This window comes from Camellia sinensis, chromosome 12 (genome assembly GCF_055761805.1).
Source record: "Camellia sinensis isolate YWXY chromosome 12, ASM5576180v1, whole genome shotgun sequence".
NCBI lineage: Eukaryota > Viridiplantae > Streptophyta > Magnoliopsida > Ericales > Theaceae > Camellia > Camellia sinensis.
In genome coordinates, this window is record NC_138972.1 from 147,660,777 (window position 1) to 147,668,522 (window position 7,746).

Genomic DNA, 7,746 nt, shown 5'->3' on the forward strand with positions numbered 1-7,746 from the left:
TACTGAGGTTGACTAATTCTCTCGAAAATTATTCCATTTTTCCAAAACTGGACCATTTCTTGGACCCAAAAAGGAAAACTTTCAGTGCTCATAACCTAACTTGCATGATTTTGAATCAAAAAGTTGAACAAGTATGTTAATCTAACTCTCATGTTGGTCAAAATTGTTTTAGTATAAAGCCAAAACAAAAAATTGTCAAAATGATGAACTAGGGGCACAGTTGAGTCAGGTGTTCTGTCTTTCCCCCATTGTCAACATTCTTGCCAGAGAGGGCACTCTACTCGCCACAAAGGGCACAACTGAACCTAACAACAAAGGACTGAAAGCTCTCTCAACCTCTAAGCAATCAAGCCAAGTGCGAAGCACGAATTGGAATGGATCAAGATACTCCGCTCCCTCATTCGGGGCATCGACTAGACATCACCGGAAGAAATAGCTGCGAGCTAGCAATGTTGGGCATGAACCCACAACTTCCTGTTTATCCATCAATCACCCAGGGGAGGGATTTAAAAAAGAAGAGAGATTGAAGAATAGAGAGATGTGCGTTGAAAGAAAAAGCAAGGAAAGAGCTTTTCAGAAAACAGAACCTGAGGGCCGAGTGATGTGAGGATCACTAATAAGAAAGGGTGGGAAACAATACCCGAAGAAACTGGGCTCCCCATCAACTGAGAAGTCTCTCGCCTTTGGAACGCATCCGATTGTTGTGTGTGTGTTTTATTTGTCTCGATTCCTGTTGTGAGTCGTTTCGAGTGTTTCTCGATGTGTTTAGGTTGTGTACCTTTTGTTTTCCGTTGTTGAGTCTTTTTTGCTGTGTTCAGTCGTAGGCTCAATACCCGGTTAAAAACTTATTTCTTAAATAAATCGTTTTGTGCTCAGAGTGCTATGTCATTCTCCACATTTGTGCAAAACAGAATCTGTTCTTTCATAAACCGCAAGGTTCAAACCAGGTCATGTCAGAACAGTGGAACCAGGACCTATCTGAAGCTATATAGGTTCCAGGCTGCAAAGAAAAAGAAAAGAGAGAAAATTTAGAGCATCTATTTTTTTTTTTTTTTTTGTTTCAACTTCTGCAAGTTCCGTCACTACATCCAGTATGTTCAGAATGAGCAGTGTGTTGTATGAGCTGTGTGCCAAATAAATCGAATACTGTGTTATGAGCTGTGTGTTCAGAATGAGTAGTGTGCTGTATGGGTTGTGTGTTCAGAGTAAACAGAAAGCTGTCTTAATTGTTTCACTACCAGAATGGCAATCAGGAGTGCTCTCCCTGAGTACCATCCCTGCCAGAGGCATCTTAGCTGTGCTCGCAATGAGTTCCTAGGAGATTAACTACGACGGTGGAAACTAAAGTTCGAATGGCTGATGCCTAGAACGCAAAGGTTTGGAATTTTCGAGATTAAAGTCTGGTTTAAATACCTAGGGGTGTATCCTCGGCTTGAAATCTGTATGGAAGCCCCATAGGTTGAGGTAGCGGGTATGCATCTCGATTCTGGATGCTGATCCAACCTAGTCTGTCACCCCGATTGAAGAATAGGGAAAGTTGTGAGTATGATCAAGAAGAAAAGCGGCATCTGTGGTTCCCCCAACAGATGTCTCTACTTGTCAGCATTTCAGAACCTTTGAACTGCGAGTCGAAGGTAAATGTTCGAAGGACACGAGGGGAGATCCCCGTCAGAGTAGAGCGGTTTACCGCCACTCACTCCTTGAGGTGCTTTCTAAAGTGCCGCTTTGTTTGTTTATTACATTCTTTTAGCATCATGCATTGTATTGCATTGTACCTATCAATTGCTTTCTCATTTATGCACAGTATTGTATGTACTGTTCATTCAGGCAAGTTCCGGTTCAGTTTGATTGCTTCCTTTCCTCTCTTGCGTGTGATACGCTGAGAGGTTTTCCTTTTCCTCTCTCACGTGTGATACGCTGAGAGATGCTCCCTTTCCTCTCTTGCGTGTGATACGCTGAGAGATTTCTTTTTCCCCTCTCTCGTGTGCTACGCTGAGAGGTTTTCCTTTTCCTCTCTCGCGTGTGCTATGCTGAGAGGTTTTCCTTTTCCGCTCTCGCGTGTGCTACGCTGAGAGGTTTTCTTTTTCCTCTCTCGCGTGTGCTACGCTGAGAGGTTTTCCCTTTCCTCTCTCGCGTGTGCTACGCTGATAGGTTTTCCTTTTCCTCTCTCGCGTGTGCTATGCTGAGATATTTCTTTTTCCCCTCTCGCGTGTGCTATGCTGAGAGGTTTTCCTTTTCCCCTCTCACGTGTGCTACGTTGAGAGGTTTTCCCTTTCCTCTCTCGTGTGTGCTACGTTGAGAGGTTTTCCCTTTCCTCTCTCACGTGTGCTACGCTGAGAGATTTCTTTTTCCCCTCACGCGTGTGTTACGCTGAGAGGTTTTCCTTTTCCTCTCTCGTGTGTGCTACACTGAGAGGTTTTTCCTTTCCCCTCTCGCGTGTGATACGTTGAGAGGTCCACTCTCCTCCATGCTGAAACACGGGGATATGTCCCTGTGTTTCTCCTTTTCTGGTTTAGAGCATTTGGAATACGTTCCAATGTTCATACCATTCTAAAACACGGGGATATGTCCTTGTGTTTCTCCTTTTCTGGTTTAGAGTATTTGGAATATGTTCCAATACTCATACCATTCCGAAACACAAGGATACGTCCCCATGTTTCTCTTTCATTTCAAGACACGGGGATATGTCCCTATGTTTCTCCCCCTCTCCCTCTTCCTCACACGATTTTAGCGTGTTTAGAATTTTGGTTTTTGACCTCTTCTCACGATTTCAGCGTGGTTAGAGTTTGGTTCTTCCTCACACGATTTCAGCGTGTTTGGAATTTTGGTTTTTGACCACTTCTCATAATTTCAGCGTGGTTAGAGTTTGGTTCTTCCTCACACGATTTTAGCATGTTTGGAATTTTGATTTTGTTGACCTCTTCTCACGATTTCAGAGTGGTTAGAGTTTGGTTCTTCCTCACACAATTTCAGCGTGTTTGGAATTTTGGTTTTGGACCTCCTCTCGCGATTTCTACGTGGTTTGAGTGTCCCTTTTCCTCACACGATTTCAGCGTGTTTGGAATTTGTCTCATGTTGCGTTGAGCACACTCCTGATTGGTTGTTTTGGGATTTGTTTTTCCACCTCTTTTGATCCTACCATGGTAGAAGTATCACCCTTTTGCATCCACTGTACTACCTGTTACATTGCACTATCTTGTGCACCTTATTTGCATTGAGCATGCATTGCATCGCACTGTTTTGTGCACTCGAGCTGTTTTGCGCATCGTACTATTTTGTGCACTCACGCTGTCTAGCGCATCGCACTGTTTATTGCACTCGCGCTGTTTAGCACATCCCACTGTTATGTGCACTCGCGTTGTTTAGCGCATCACACTGTTTTGTGCATTCGCGCTATTTAGTGCATCACATTTTCTTGTGCAGTTGCGCTATCTTGCGCACCCTATCGCACTGTTTTGTGCATTACATTACGTCCACGCTATCTTGCGCACCTCACCTGCCCTTGTTAGTGCATTTCATTCGTGCTATCTTGCGCACCTCATCTGTACTTGTTAGTGCATTGCATTGTTTTGCATCCCTTTCGCATTGTTATGCGTCACTCCTAGGATTGCATTGTTTTGCATCCCTTCCGCATTGTTATGCGTCACACTTAGGTTGCATTGTCATGCACCCCTCCACTTGCGTTGTTATGCACTTTTCGCTTGCATTGCTATGCATGTTTCTAACGGTATTGTACCTATTGAGTCTCTTTCTTTTGCAGGCACAATATTGTATGTACAGTTCATTTGAAGCTGGCGCGACCAGACGAACCGGACGGTATTGTATGTACTCCATGTGAGACGTAGCGAGAATTGCATAATTCTCTTACATCCTTTCTGCATGTAATGTAGTTTCGTTTGAATTTGCCTGCTTAAACTGTTGCATTTATTGTGTATAATTGTTTCGTTACAGCTTTCTTTGCATGATCATAAGTTATGTTCGGCTTTGTGCATATCATTTGCATTTTGCCCTGCCTGCAAGCGGATCTCTTTGTTATCATGCCTGTTTTTCTAAGTCTTCGGCCTTGTCAAAAATGGGTCGTCTCTGGGCTTTAACATTCACTCTCGTCATTTATGACTTCCGAGTTCTATCCAAGAGGGGCAACTATAGACACCCCATTTTTGACCGACCTTAAGACTCAAACGTCATCGATTGAGCACTCAGTGATGGCGCATGTTGTGCTCATTTAGAGGTTTTGGAGTTTTGGCTGGGAGCCCTGCCTCCGGGCCTCTGAACTCTTTGTGCTTTGGCACGATTTTTGGGCCGAATCTTGTTCTCTCTTCCCGGAGGAAGGGGGAGGTCTTGTAGACCAACTGTTTGCTTTGGATCGAAATATGGAGGTTGTTTTGGATGAGTCTAGGGTCATTCTCAACCATGATTTGGTTGTCCAAGTGTTGGAACGGTTCCACCACGCTAGGCGTTTGGCCTTTCGCTTCTTCTGCTGGGCAAGGCAGAGGCCTAGGCCTGGCTACTCCCACGATTCCAGGACGTACAATAAGATGATGTTGATACTTGGGAAAGCTAGGCAATTCGAAACCATGGTGATAGTGCTCGAAGAAATGGGTGAGAGAGGGCTGCTCACATTGGAGACTTTTCAGATTGCAATTAAAGCCTTTGCAGAGGCTCAATCGAGGAAGAAACCAGTTCGGGTTTTTGAATTGATGAAAAAGTATAAATTCAAAGTTGGCGTTGATACCATTAACTGTTTGCTTGATTCACTTGGGAGAGCAAAACTTGGAAAGGAAGCTCAACTCTTGTTTGAAAGTTTAAAGAGAGATTTACACCGAATTTAAGGACCTATACGGTTTTGCTTAATGGGTGGTGCAGGGTGAAGAATTTAATGGAGGCAGGGAAGGTGTGGAATGACATGACTGATAAAGGTTTCAAACCGGATATTGTTGCCCATCATACAATGCTTGAAGGGTTGTTGAGGTGTAGAAAGAGGTCTGATGCAATCAAGTTGTTTGAGGTCATGAAGTCCAAGGGGCCATATCCTAGTGCTCGAAGCTATACAATCTTAATTAGGGATTTATGCAAGCAAATGAAAATGAGAGAAGCTGTTGAATACTTTGAGGAGATGCTTGATTATGGCTGTGAGCCAGATGCTTCAGTTTATACATGTTTGATTACTGGGTTTGGGAATCAAAAGAAGATGGACAAAGTTTATGGATTGTTGAAGGAGATGAAAGAAAAAGGATGCCCACCAGATGTGCAAACTTACAATGCCTTGATTAAATTGATGACAAATAGGCAAATGCCGGATGATACAGTTAGGATTTACAAAAGGATGATTCGAAGTGATTTTCAACCAACAATCCACACTTACAATATGATGATGAAGTCCTACTTTCAGACGAAAAATTACGATATGGGTTGTGCAGTTTGGGCGGAGATGATTCGGAAGGGATGTTGCCCTGATGATAATTCTTACATTGTCTTAATTGGAGGGCTTATAAGGAAGAGAAGATCAGAGGAAGCTTATAAATATGTGGAGGAAATGATAAAGGAATGAAAGCTCCTCAGCTTGATTACAACAAGTTTGCTGCTGATTTCTCTAGAATTGGCAAACCTGACATACTAGAGGAGTTGTCCCAAAAGATGAAGTTCTTGGGAAAGTTTGAGGCCTCCAATCTTTTTGGAAGGTGGGCTAAGACGATGAGGAATAGGGTTAAGAGAAGAGATCCTGTTAAAAATGATAAGCACTTCGCCTGAGTTACTGGCTTTGTCACAACAAGATAGTGTTTTTTAATGTCGCAGGAACGATGAATCTTGGAGACTACTGTTTCTCTATGTATGTAATGGGTCAGTTGTTTTTGCTGTTTGCATTGTACACATTTGGTTACATCCTTCTCTTTTAGTGTTACCATTATTTACCAATCTAATTACCAGTTGTTGAGATGTATCATTTGTCTAAAGAGTCTTCACTGTTAATTTCCAGGCAATATAAATTTTGGTTTGTAGCCTTTTCATATGATCTTATAGATGCTCCATTGTTTTATTTTGTATAATTTTTCTTCTTTCAATGAGACACTATGGAACAAAAAGCAAGAGATTCTTCACTATGATTGCTCTTCAAGTAAACACGTGATGACACTATAGTGGGTTGTCTAGTTTTTTTATCAGGTGCTTTAACCTTCAGTCTTCAAGTAGCGGCCTGACCTTGTTTTATGCTCTGCTTACTGTATTTGGTACTGCAGCTGAGGTTTTGTGTCATTTATACAGTGTTGAAAAAGCTATGGACTTGGTTTTGGTTATAAGGTTTAGTGGTGATCAAATGAAGTCGTTAATAAAGAAACTAGTTCTTTTAAAAGTCGCTTCAAACAATTGAGAAGAAATTTAAACTGAGTGTTTTGAATCTACAAAGCAAGCAGAATCATTCAATAACAATTTTGCTATTGATGCTTTCATTTTCCCCCCTATCAATCTTGTCATTTGGTGATTATTATTTCTTCATGAAAGATTGGATGTAGTTAATGTGCTTAACTTTACCTGTGCTCTTTTTCCATTGCCGATGAATGGGATGCTACAATTTCATGTGCACTTGTTTGTTTAATTCATCAAGCTACAGAATTTTGCATTTACAAACTTTGTCTTCATTTGAGAGGTGACACTAGGGTACAAGTTGTGACAATGCATTTACAAATTATGTTTATCTAACGAGATGGACACAGGTTGTTGTGAAATCCATTGTTTTGTGTTTAGAAGTGAGAAAATAAAGTAAGAAATAAAATTATGAATAACATATTGCTCTTTTAATTTAGGCTGTGTTTTGCCCCCAATAAATTTCATTCATTTGAAGATCAAAGCAGAGTAGCAGACTAAAATACAGATCCAGAAATAGCCAAAAACTATGAACTCGTTGTGGAGTCCAAACTGGGCTTTAGCGAAATTGCACATTTGGGCCACAAGAAATTTCCAATTCAAAACTCTGATTCTATGACTTAAGGACCAATCTCAAATTTTATTTATTTTTTTCCTGAAGGGAGTTTTTCTTCTTTTCTTAAAGGACAGCAAAGTGTATTTGTCGTGCTTACCAAAGGAACAGGCAACAGATACCCAAAATGATAGATAGTTATTTTTAGTATTTACGTAAAATAATTTGAAGTAAAACACATACACCAAACAGGCAATGTGATTAATACTGGAAGTCTTGAACCAACATTATATTTGTAAAACATGTCCAAGAAAAGAAAAGAAAAGAAAAAATATATTTTTGGGGGGGCTTTTCTTAAGTTCGAATGCAATGCAAGTAAATACATCAAAATTCTTACAATAAGTAAATATATTTACTTTGTAGTATTACACCAAAATTATGGAGTTTGCTATATTTTTTCTCAAAATCTTATGAGAGGTCTATATAATTTTCCTTTTTTGAGACTATCCACTACACTACCCAATCTAGTGAATTTGAATCCTTGTAGTGTATTACATATAGTATCCCAAAACAATGTCGTTTTAAGAAAAATGCAAAAGAGAGAGGGACAATAAGATTGTCTCAAACATCATTTTCAGACATTACAAAATAATACTAAAAACAATACATCAGAGAGTACCCACTTCACAGACATACAAAACCCCCGTCACAGAAAGAGACGGCTAGAACAGTGGGTGCCAACTTTTAGTCTAAACCCTTTTGTTTTCTGTTTTAGTCTTCACTCCCTCACTTGTCTCACACCTCAGAACAGGCTACCAAAGCACTTGATGATG

The 7,746-nt window shown here is 40.7% G+C and overlaps 1 pseudogene; it reads left to right on the forward strand.

Annotated features, from left to right (window-relative positions):
* The first annotated feature begins 1,586 nt into the window (after positions 1-1,586).
* On the forward strand, positions 1,587-6,019 carry LOC114306734 (pentatricopeptide repeat-containing protein At3g62470, mitochondrial pseudogene; annotated as a pseudogene).
* Positions 6,020-7,746: the final 1,727 nt, after the last annotated feature.